Genomic DNA, 12,972 nt, shown 5'->3' with positions numbered 1-12,972 from the left:
TGAGAGGGGTCCGCAGGACAAGAGGACAATGGGAAAGACACCGCTGTAGGGGATCACAGCACCTGGAAGAGCTAATCCCCAGGATGGCCAGTAGGAGGCCCCACCAGGGGTAAGTGGACCCCATGACAAGGTGAAAGCAGTACTAAGAGTCCCCTCCCACACCCTGAACTTTTCTTTCTGGTCCTACTCGGGAGCCCGCATCCCCAGCCGGAGTCCACATCCCCAGCCGAAGCCCTTGCCCCCTTCTGCATCCCAACCCCCTGAGACAGCCTGGTGAAAATGAGTGAGTGAGGCTGGGGAGAGTGAGAGACAGAGGGGAGTATGGAGTGAGTGGGGGTTGGGCCTAGGAGAAGGGGCGGGACAGGGGCAAGGCAAGGGGTGGGGCAAGGATGTTTGGTTTTGTGCGAATAGAAAGTTGGCAACCCTAGCTGCAGGGGCCAGGTGGCAGGGCAGTGACAGCCCGGAACCCGACCCTGGACCCCCGCTGTGTGGGCTGTCCGGCTGCCTGCCCCGAACCCCTGGTGTGCGGCAGCCCTGCCTCCAGTGTGCTGGGCGGCGGGGCAGCCCAGATGCTGGGCAGCTGGGAACTTGGCGGGATCCTGGATTGCAAGCCACTCTTTAGCATACAGCTAAGCTGGGCCCCAGCTGTATGCTAATTGGGCCGCATGCAGCCTGGGGGTTGAGAGCTGCTGATCTAGAGGTATTACAACCTGAATTAATTTGCCTGATCATTCCTTGCTCTTCTTAGTTCCTGGACAAGCTGTGGTCACCCTCTCCCATGGAATTACAGACAGTCTCTGGCCCACAATGATAGATAAACTTAATGCAGTAAGATCTCCCAAAAACATTTCAGGAAATTGCCCAGTCTATCACAGTTGGAACAAAGTGTTTTAACCAAGTTAAAACATTTTGTTTAGAAATGGCTGAAATGAACCGTTTTGACTTTTTTTGAAAGAAATCCATTTTTTGTCTGAAATTATTCACTGAATTCGATCCTAATTTGCGAATACTTTGGGTACTCGAAAAATGCATTTTTGGGCAAATTTACTATTCACTGAAAAAACTTTGCCTAGTCCTACATGCATTATCTAACAATACAAAATGGTATCAATTGATTTCTTACCTCTCTGAACTGTATGAAAATCAACCAGGCCTACATAAATTGAAAGCAAAAGGGTAATATCATCACCTAGGGCATAATCCAATGTTTATTGAAGTCAAAGGCAGTCTTTGGATTTTCGATTAGGCCCCTAGTATGTACCACTTTTTAAATGTATAGCACAAAGTGTTCTTTTAAAAAAGAAAAAAGCAGAACTAGAAATCATTTGACTACAAAGAAACTTTAGCACACACAAGGTTAGGTCCTACTGTCTTTAGTCAATGGGAATTTTGACACAGTAAGGGCGGCTGGATCAAGCCAATCATTCCTATGTAACATATCCTTCATTTGTTTAGCATTGCATAACATTGATCCATTCAATATGTTCTTTCTGATGCCTGAAGCATAGAACCTGGCACTCCCACGCTCTGGAAGTGGATTTTTTTTTAGACTACTGCCAATTTACAGTAATTAATATGATAAAGGCAGCATCTGTAGCAGTCCCTAATTCTTTAATCTTAGAGCAGAGATAGAAATGGATTAGCTAGAAATAAATATAGCTCATGGCATTTTTCTCATGAGAACAAGCCCTTTAAAAATATTGCATTCTTGTAGCAGGACTGGGCAATGCAATGATGAAGGCAATTTTCCTTTGCCTCAGGGAATTATCCATGCTGGACTGAATGGAAAGAAAAGCTGTTGATTTATTTTAAATTAGACAGAAATAAAACTCTGCCTCCAGGCAATGGATATAGTTCTGTAGGTTGTTCCCATAGCACTCTGACCTCTGGAGTAAAGAAGTCTGTACATTCTAGTGCAGATGAATTTCCTGCACATATCAAATCAGTGATTAGGAGAGCAGGATAGAACAGGACCAGAAAATTGGTCCACATTCAGTTTTACTGACTGGGGATGCTGATTTTTAAGATGAGAGGTAAAGCTGCTTCAAGAAGTGAATGGGAAACTTTTGTAAACAAAAGATGAGAAATGTCCTTATTCAAATGAGCTAGTTGGCTGTAAAGATATGTGGGTTATTTAAATATTTCCAAAAGTTACCAGGAAATTACATTTCCTTTCAGATAAATGATCTGTTTATTGCTTGAAAATGTTTCTTGGATTATTTTTTTTAATGTCAGTGAATTTAAGGCTAGTGAAAGCTGCAAGACTGATAACACTGGAGATTGAAGTGTTTTGGGGGCACATGTGACATAGTCAGCACTACTGCAATCACCTCCATGTTAACATGTGCCTTAAATCTGACCTGGGGAGACATCAGATCTCGGTGAGAAACCAGTCTCTGTGCCCACTGAAACCTTGGCCCTTGCTGAGACTGCCACTGAGAATGCCGGTTGTGATGGTGGTTTCACCTGAGGTGGACAACTGTCTTCTAGGACAGGGGTTCTCAAACCTTTTCTTTCTGAGCCCCCCCCCAAATGCTAAAAATGTTCCACAGCAAGGGTCAGCATTAGAGGGTAGCAAGCAGGGCAGTTGCCTGGGGCCCCTGAAAAGCTACATTGCTCAGGCTTCAGCTTCAGCTGGTGGGGCTCATGGGCCCAGGTTTCAGCCCCATGCAGTGGGGCTTCAGCTTTATGCCCTGGGCCCCAGCGAGTCTAATGCTGGCCCTGCTTGGTGGATCCCTGAAACTTTCTCACAGCCCCCCAGGGGACTCCAGTCCCCTGGTTGAGAACCATTACTCTAGGAAATGGATTGAGACTGCCATCTCAAATGGATGAGCAGCCATCAGATGGTGGTGACGTCCAGTTGCTGAATGAAATGTTAAAGGGTGATCTATGGGGGAAAATTTCAGTAAATTTTCAGTCATTTTCATAAAACCAATTTCTCCTTGGTGGTTAGAATCAAGCCTAAAATGGCTGGTCCCAACTGTTCTGACAGCAGTCTAGGGCAGGGTAACCCCAGGCACATTCAGTGTTGATGTCTTGTCCTGATATCTCCCAAAAAGGTCAATTACATTTTATTGTCCCCAAATGTCAAATATAATTATATGTTAACCAAAATGTCCCAAACTGTCATGTAGTAATGCAAGAGAGGCCTGCCCTATTAGTCAATTCTCCAATGGATGCCATCAGAGAGCTCTTTCCAATGGAGTTCCTGCCATCTGCAGTTCTTAAGCAGCTATGGGCTGCTATTTCACCAATAGCTGACAGTATTGAGCTCCCTCCTTTCCAAGGCTTTGTGCCATATGGCTTACAAGCACATTACTGTTTCCTAGCATGCTCCTTTTTCATTGCTGTTACAGTTGCTGCAACCAATCCTTGGCCACCTAGGAGTTCAGGGCTTTAACTGCACGGCACAGTGTGATGAATGGTGAGGGTGGAGGTAGAACTTAGATCATCATGCTCCTAAATAGCAGGCCCCTGCCACCTGATCTAAAGAAGATTCTATGGGTATGTCTACACTTTGAGCTGGACGTGTAAATTTCAGCTTGAGGAAACATGCCTGCGCTAGCTTTGATCAAACTAGTGCATTAAAAATAGTGTACCCGTGGCAGTGGAAGTGGTAGGCCACCCCAAGTATGTATCTGTTCAAAGGTATGTACTCGGGGAAGCTAGCCCCTTGAGCCCCCATGGCTATGCTGTATTTTTAGTGAGCTAGATTGATTAGAGCTAGTGCAGTTATGTCTCCTTCAGCTGGAATTTATACCTCCAGGTCAAAGTGTAGACATACCTTGTGTTAGCTGTAAACAGTGTAGATCCTATGACAAATGCTTGAAAAATTTTGATTCTATCCAGTTAACAGCTGTGCTGTTTGTACATGTGTACTTTCACCTCCATCCCCACCATTACGGTATGTTATAAATGTGAGAGTTGGCCTATTTTGTGGAATGGTATAGATCGTTTTCACCATCCTGTAGGTAAATAGACTTAAAAAAAAATTCCTATTCAATTGTAATTTAACAAAGCATTTCAGAAATAATGTGCCGAAACATTGCATTCTTCCCATTAACCCTCCCTTTGTGAAAAGAAGTCCAGCTGTTACACGTTTGATAATGTTTATAGTAAAGATTTTGGACCTGATCTTGCTGTTCTTTCTCTGGGACCAGTTCCACTGAAGTATCACACAGCATGAGGTAGGGTAATAGAATAAAGTTATGAGTTATTGTCCTAGCCATGCCTTATACCAATACGTTTGCTGCTGTGCTGTGGCAGAATACAGGAGTGCCTTGATTGCAGCTTCAGCTTTTTAAAGATGCTGGCCTGCGAGCATATGGTTCTTATGTAGGGTAGAACTGAAAGCACATTATGTGTGGTGTACACGTTTGAGGCAGCAGCAAAGCAGTTAATGTAGATGGGAACCATGTGGCTAAAATGCTGTACTTAATTTGAAAACTCATTCAAGTTATTTACAGCCATGAACTTCTTTTTAGTGCCATCCCATAGGGCTTCAGCACAGTTTGTGAGAAACACAGTGTATACTGCTGATAGAGATACATCCCCCTGCCTTTCCATCCCAATACCAAACAAAAAGGAATAGAAACCAAATAGAATCAGACTGTCTGTTCACTGATTGAAAAATGTATGGCTATTTGTAAAAATACAGAAGAACTTGATCTTCTGCTGAGAAGCAAAGATAAGAAATAAACTGGCAGTGTTTCCCAAGGATTAGACTTCAATTAGACTGAGTCCTTCACTAGATGCTCATGGTGACATGTGACAGGTAGATTCCTTTGTGACTATCTGACCAAAATCTCCTCCCACTTTCCTCAGAGGAGATGCTTGTGACTTGTGCTATACACATGAGAGCAGATTCAGACCCTGTGTTAGCTGAGAATTAGTGGAACCAAGATTTTTTTTTTCCCCACAAGGTAGGGAAGGATTTGGGTTGTCTGCATGAGTTTTGCAAAACTATTATTATTTAGTAATGTTTGTATTATTTAAGCATCAAGTGTGAATGCTTAAGGAGAAATCGTGGTGCATTTCACCAAACAAGATATTTGTAACACACTGAAAGCTTTTAAAAAGTTTATTAAATCTTGTTTTCCTTTTCTTTAAAATAAAACTTTTCTAACTTAAAATCTAAAAATACGTTTCTAAAATAATGGAAATCTCTCTTTATTTATATTACTGTAGTGCCTGGGAACCCTAGTAATGGATCAGGTCCCCATTGTGCTAGGTGCTGTACAAGCACAGAACAAAAAATGGTTCCTATCCCAAGGAGCTTACAATCTAATTATAGGACAACAGACAGCAAATGGATACAGACTAATGGCGGAGTTCCTTTTCTCTCTCTATTCTGGGTGGCCCATTTTGAAGTTCTTGAAGATTTCAGCTAGGTCCGCCTTTGGATCTTCTTTAGCTAAAGTGATTATAGGGGAGTTCAAATGGCTATGAGCATGTGGGCCATTTGTCTTCATTGGGAATTTGCCCTGATTTCAGCCACCAGTGTTACTGCACTGGTGCAAACCCCTACTACAAACAAAACAAAGGTATTTGCACCTGTGAAGCTTGCCCCAGTTGGCAGTCAGTTTGCATCTTTGCCTTGTCTATGCAAGGGATTTGCACCGGTGCAGCTACAACAACGGCTAAAATTGGTGCAAATTTCCAACGTGAACAAGACCTTACAGTGACACGAAAATGTCCTCTCTGCAAATACATGGACATGGACTGCATTGTGCCCCTGTGATTTGCAGACCAATGGCAAGTGGTGTGTGTAGCTTCCATTCGAGCCCAAGGAAGTAAACCTTCCTGAGAGTTAACAATATTTTACATGAGGCAAGAAAGCTGGAGTGGGAAGGAGGGTTGTTGGCCATTAGGCCCCAGGAAGGGTATGTGAGGGCCATCTGCACACTGCATCTGCAGACTGCTGTTGACTTCCTTTTGCCTGCCCAATGTAGCAACACATACCTATGTTGTTAAAACACCTAACAGTCCCTGGCTCCCCTTACCGTCATGTTTGGAGAAAACTTGACATGTTTTCCCATGTCTGGCATTTTTGGAAGCAAGAGTAGAAGTTTTTGCTTCCCCTCTGGCATCTGGCAAGGGAGTGGATTCCCTTGCCACTCACTCACCCGCTCTGATATTCTGTCACCCTCACTTCCCTTTTCCTCCTCTTGGAGTTCTCTCGTCAATTCCCCACACTTCTTGCCTCCTTCACTCAAAGATGCCCCATCTCTCTTAATACCTGACTATGTGGTCTGTTCTTTGCCCCTCTCTTTCCTTGTTCTCTCCCCCACCTCCAGTAATCTCCAATTAGTATGCTGAGGTTGTTTGGGTGGCCCCATAAAGAACAATCACCAGCCTGACTATTTGTTGAGTGTCTAAGAAAAGAGTAACTTGATATATTCCATAATTTATAAGGAACAACAAAGCAAAATGATTTTGGTGCTCACATGGCAACCTCCTGTATTCGGCAATGCAGCGTGCTCGCGTATGGATATGTGCGTGTATGAATGTTGTACAGTGGACCAAATTCTGCCCTCAGTTAAACAGCAACTAATGAAAACTCCAAAATTACACTCTGAAGCCTATAATTATAATGGGCTAGAATTATAATACGCTACTATTATGTGGCTTTTAAATTTAGGTAATGCCTTTTGTAATCAAACTATCCAAAAAGCACATTAGGATAATGACTTGGATACTAGTAGTGCACTGATTGTGTAGGCAAATAGAGCAATCACTGTGTACTCAGCAGTAGCTCATACAACTTTGGACACACAACACTGGGTTATCTGCTATTCTTTTTGAAAACTGCAATGGTATCTTTAATTTTCATCTGGACAGGCCACCAGAGACTGGCTGAATGGAACTTAGTTCTGTATCTCTCTTGAAAAATGGTACCTTTAATATTAGTGGCCTATCTAGAGTCAGCACTAAGTCATGCAATGGGACTTGCCTCCACCACCTGACTCACAGACTACTTGGTAAAGTATTATGTCAGTGGATTACAGTTATGCCATGTTATGTTACCATTCCTACTAATATGGTAACTATATTTTAATCCCTCACTTATTCTTTGAATTATATGTGTGTTTTGTTTAGAACCTGACCACTTCAATATTCTTCCAATATATCCTCCCCTCAAACCAGTTTACAGTCTCACCACCCCAAGGGGAAGGGGTGAAAGGCCAGCCAACCAGAATAGAGAATATCAAAAAGGTCATTGTATTAGAATACATTACTGTTCACAAAATATATTAGGCAAGAAAGTCCTGATACTTGTTTTCATTGCAAAGATTGTACTAATAATATAGTTATTACACAAAATTAGTCTATTCTTTTAACAATGAACATGATATATCGAAAACCTTAGCTGGTTCTTCTAACAATGTCAATATTAAAAGTTTATAACCTCTTTTAATAGCTATTATACCAGTAGCAGGGCAACTATGACACAAAGCTTATGTTTAATTTTCATTTTAATGTGCTAATTAAAAACATGGGAAGAACAACTTAAATCAATGTAGTTCTGCAGACTTTAAATTTGGTGGGCCTGACCAAAGTATTTGGTATAGGTCTTGAATTAACTTACCGATGTTGCATTTCCTTGTAATAATCAATAAATAATATAAATATTTCTATATGTTAATAGGTTAGGGTTTTTTTTTTTGGAGGGGAGGACAAGTATCTGAGAAATTTAAATTGGGTTTTGGTTTTTCAAATAAATGAGGTTCTACTGACTGAAAAATGAGTGTGTGTAGGGGGGTTTAAGATTGGGGAGAGGAGAGAAAAATGGGAAATAAAGTATCACCACAAGAATCAGAAAACAATGAAGAAAACATTTGGAACAAAAAAAAAAGGAAAAAAAATCACTAAAATGAATGTAACTACAAAAAGCATGAAGTTGGTCCACTGTTTATAAATTAGTTGGAGCGATGTCTTTTTGGGGAATATCCCTTTTTGTTTTAATATCTTATATGAAGAAATAGATCAAATGTGGGGGAAGTTATTTTGATTTCACATTTTTCGCTTTTAGTATGAAACATTGTACAGATGGGATTGCTATGTGCCATATAGAGTTATGTGATGTTATCTAGAAATAAATGGGATAAATATAAGTATTTGAGTACTAATTCTCTTGAAAAGTCAAGCATGCATACACCCACATCTTGCACTAAAATCAGATCACTTTTAATCCTCCCTTTAAAAGGAAGCTCAGATGTATACTTCCTTGCTTTAGTTGTTCAGGATGCAGGCCATGTCCAGTTATTATAGGGAGCTTTAACAACCAACACAGCCTTTATCTAAACCTCCATATGGCATCCCAGTGAAGTACCTAGATATGTGCACTTTTGTCTTTGGTCATTTCATACTAAAAATACAATTAGATTTGGCTGTCAAACAGATGAAATCTGTCATATTCCTCCTATAGGACCTGAACTTGGTCCAGATCAATAAATACAAAAACACTCGCCCATAAAATTACAAGCTAAGCCTGTAATTTCAATACATGTGGGTTAGGATTCTGTGGAATCTGGCATCCTCTGTTTGCTGGCTGAACAGTCTGTTTCTGTGATTAGTATGGTTTAATTGCTTTACCACAAAACAAGGCTGAAAACAGTTGCAATAAAGTAGCAGATGGCTTTGCTACACCTTCCCTAAAAGGGCAGTTCCCACAGAAAAAGGGACTTTTGTTGCTTTCTGTTGAAGACCGCTTTAAAATCGAGATAAACTCAAATTATTTCCCAAGTATAACATCACAAAGTTATGTTTCCCCTTCCTTCCTTCCTGCATTTTTATACTTTCTTTATTTGTAACATGCTTTGTCTGGACATGAACTATCACGGGGGAAAAATATTTATACATAGTCTTGGCCAAACATTTCATACTAGAAAAAATATGTATTCTTTAGATTCAGTCCATTTTCCTGTTCTTGAATTATCCAAAAACAGATAATGATTTTTACAGATTTGATCACTCTCCTTGTAATTATTCACATCTTCTGCTTGACCATCTTTAGTTGGTGGATTATTACCCTCAAATGAACAGTGATAATGAATTCGATACTTGGAATTTACTCTTTGAGCTGTGTGGATCACCTAACTCACATACAGGTGTGTCTGCTCCCTGATTGGATGACCATTGGGTTTTTATTTCTTTCATTGTGATAGATAGGAGCATTTAGGGAAAGCTTGGCAGGGAACAGGCCTGGGGAATTTTAAGATAATTATCACCATCTATTTAGCGAACTGAACATCCAATTTTCTCTATGACAGTCACAAAAACAAGTAAGTTAATATGAACATACAGTCTTATTTACAAGGGGTGCAGTCATGGGCCCTGGTTTCTATTGTTCAACGAATTGCCTCAGTGTCCAAGCCCCAGCCGAGGTGGTTTGGGGAACTGTTACGTATTCCTCATCTCAAATAGAATATGATATTTCATATAGTAAATTGAACAAGTGCATGGGCTGAATTAATTGTCCTTCATTCTCTATCATCACTACAGTTAGTAATTGCATGTGCAGATGCAGTCAGTTTGTGCAGGGTGCCATCACCTTTCTCATTTTGGGCCCAGCAATGTATCATTTAATGTCCTGACCCCATTCTATACTGTAAACTACAGCTGAGCTAATAACTGACTTATTTTTTGGTTCAGTTGCCAAACAAACAAAAAATTTCTTGCCAACAAGAAAAACTGAAAAATTGTGTTTTGGCTCAAAATGAGATGGGTCACTTCAAAAGTGGTATTTCGAAATGAACAGCTGCATTTTTTTTTGAGTTTTTATTCAACTGAAAGCATTCACCAAATTTGACCCAAATTTGCAGAGTTTGTCAGCCTGAAACTGCATTTTTTTTTTGGTGAATTTACTATTTGACTGAATTTTTTTGCCCAGTATCAGTATACCTACCACCTACCTGGACTTGAATTTGGTGGTTTCTGTTTTCCACTTGCTTCTCTACAATCGCTCTGCTATAGAAACAATTTCATAACCACGTATGCTGGATAGTTGCAGCAGTTACATATCTTTGCGTGTTTCATTTGATTAATTACATCAGTGCATTGCCTCTAGCCAGAGGAATGGGAAATACATTGTCTCCCGCTTCGCATATGGAAGTACTCGATACATCTATCAAGTGCATTTTTAGAATATACTTGGGGTGACCAGATGTCCCAATTTTATAGGGACAGTCCCGATATTCGGGGTTTTGTCTTATATAGGCAACTATTACCCCTTACCTCCTGTCCCGATTTTTCACACTTGCTATCTGGTCACCCTAAATATCCTGCTCTTCATCTTCTTTTACACCTGTTACAATCCACCAATTACTTTAAAGAAACAATTTAATCAAGTGCATGTGTGTGCTTACTTGGTCAGAGCAGTGAAGGATGGGGTCAGAGCTCTGTGATAGCTTGTGTGTTAGGGTTCTGGGGCACGAGTCCATTCCCTCGCTGTGATATTTGTAATGCATTTGATTGCAGGTTTGTATCTAGCCGAATTTCTGTATGTATATAAGATCTGCAAAATAGTGTGTGGGAGAGGACCCATTTTTAAATGTTCCAATTTATTGTCTTTGGTAACCTATAGTGCCTCCACTTTCACTCACAAATCCTTCAAGGCATGATAGGTGCTAGCACCTGTGAAATGTTGCTTTTATCTCCCAATGCCCAGTATCTATGTTTGAAAAATTTGACTGTAATATTTTTATTCTCACGACACATCTGCAAGGTGTTGTTACTATCTGATGGCTTTTTTTTGAATGCCCTTGTAATAGGAGTTTTGTCTTAGGGCTTGTCCGCACAGAGACTTAGTGTGCAGCAAGCCCGGGTGTGAACGTACAGCTCTCTAGTTGGTCACGCACTAACTGGCTGTGTGGACCATGCTGCTCTGCACTACGAGTTACAACAGTATGTCAAGTGCACTATGTAACTTGCAGAGCGCAGAAGGGTCCACACAACCAGTTAGTGCATGGCAGGCTAGAGTGCTGCACCTCCCCACCCTGGCTCGCTGCGCACCAACTGACAGTGTAGACAAGCCCCAAGTTCAGTTCCAGCAACCAAGTGTCCACATCACAGAAAACCACCACTACTATTTGTGATTATTGGACCATTTTCTGTCAGCCTTTCCAGAGAGGCCAAGGGCTGACTGGGCATGTAGAGGGAAGGACCCCTTCATCTCTAGATATGGTCCATACACATTTGGAGCTAAAACACATTGGAAGCACAGCATAGAGAAGAACTGCTGCTTTCTGTGCTATATCATTCTGTTCCATAGACTGAAAGCTTTAATCTCCAGGGCTGCTGTTCCAGCACCTTTCATGAACACCAAATCCACTAACAAAATCAGAGGAAAAAAACCCCTGTGATAGCTTCAGAAAAATACATGGGGTTACTTCCGTGTCTAATGTCATGTTCTTATCACTTGGCTACGTCTACACCATGAGCTAGGGATGTGACTCCCCTGCTCGTATACATGTTCTTGTGCTAGTATAAGTGTAAAAGTATCAAGTATAAAAGTGGTGTCACTATAGTGGCATTGGAGGCATGGCTGAGCTGTGCTGAGTCACCTGCCCACCAGTTTGAGGCCATTTTGTACTTGGCACGGTTCAGCTGTGTCTCTGCTACCATTATCCATGCTACCATTGGCTATACTGCTATTTACACTCACGCTAGCTTGATGAGAGCTGGTGTGAGTATATGTACACAATCAGGGGAATCACACCACTAGTTAGTAGTGTAGATGCAGCCAAGCGGTAAGAACATGACTCCAGGCAAGGGAGTGGCCACATGTTGTATTTCTTGCATTCATGCTGGTGACTAATTAGTAAATTAATTAATTAGTAAATCGTTCTCTGTTCATATTTCTCATTCAGCTATGAGGCATATAATTTTGTCTATAAGAAAGGAATCACATTCAGGCTTTATTGTTCTGTCAAGGAGGAAAATGGAATCTAAGAAATAATTCACATCTAGTATGCCTGGAATGTTGACATGGTTAAAAGCGGAGAACAGCGGGATGTTGTAAGATAATGATGCATGCAATTGTGGCTAATTCACAGCCCAGTACTTCCTTCTTTTTATAACACAGTATCATGAAACTGAAGTCCAGCATCCAGCCATCACTAGAGAACTTTGCAACCTGTATGACAACAGTATCAACAAAACTGAAGGGCTGGGAGAGTCGAGTCCAATGATAAGCTGTGAATACAGCATAGCAAACAAAACCAAATGTGCCTAGCTGACTTTCTCTGATGAGAGCGCTTTGCATTTTGCTTTGCACTCTAATTATTACAGTTGTAACTTGTGTCTTCTAATTTTCAGTGGTATCAAACCAAAGGCTTCTTTCTGATAAAGGAAACAGAGCAAAGAGTTGCTCTCTTGTTTTTTTTTTTTTCTGATGCTGGAAACTTTTTTAAAGATTACTAGTCTAAGATGCTATTTCAAGATTCAGACATTCATTCCACGCACCATTACCCATGGAAGAAGGGAAAAAAATAGAAAGACTATCATAACGGTAAATGCAACTTTCAGTAAGCTAATGGACAGTATAAGAAATTGTGTACTGCATACACATACTATTCATACAGAGGAGAAGATGCTCATCTCTGACAGGCCTTACTCTAATGGAAAGGCAGTTAATAATATATAATACTCTCCCATAGGAGACGAGACATGATTGCCACCCACATATTTTTATGTGGGAAGAACAGATTGAATAGGGTTTGTGTGTGTGTGTCAGAAAGAAATACCTATAGGCTTCACTTAAGGGACATTTTGAAACAAGAGGGCTAGCAGGAGCATCATTTGTGTTTTACTGCTGATCAATTGAGATGGAAAGTGTGTGAATAAAATGAAATGTCCTTGCAAGAAAACAGCTCCGGTGTGGTAGCCTTAAGTAGCTAAAAGCATCTAGATTCTTGTCGTCATCCTGCCAGTAGTTTCACTTGTTTTACTAGCTGGCTTTCAGGGCAGTAG

The sequence above is a fragment of the Chrysemys picta genome, chromosome 5, assembly GCF_011386835.1.
Source record: "Chrysemys picta bellii isolate R12L10 chromosome 5, ASM1138683v2, whole genome shotgun sequence".
NCBI classification, from domain to species: domain Eukaryota; kingdom Metazoa; phylum Chordata; order Testudines; family Emydidae; genus Chrysemys; species Chrysemys picta.
Note: the sequence above shows the minus strand (reverse complement) of the source record.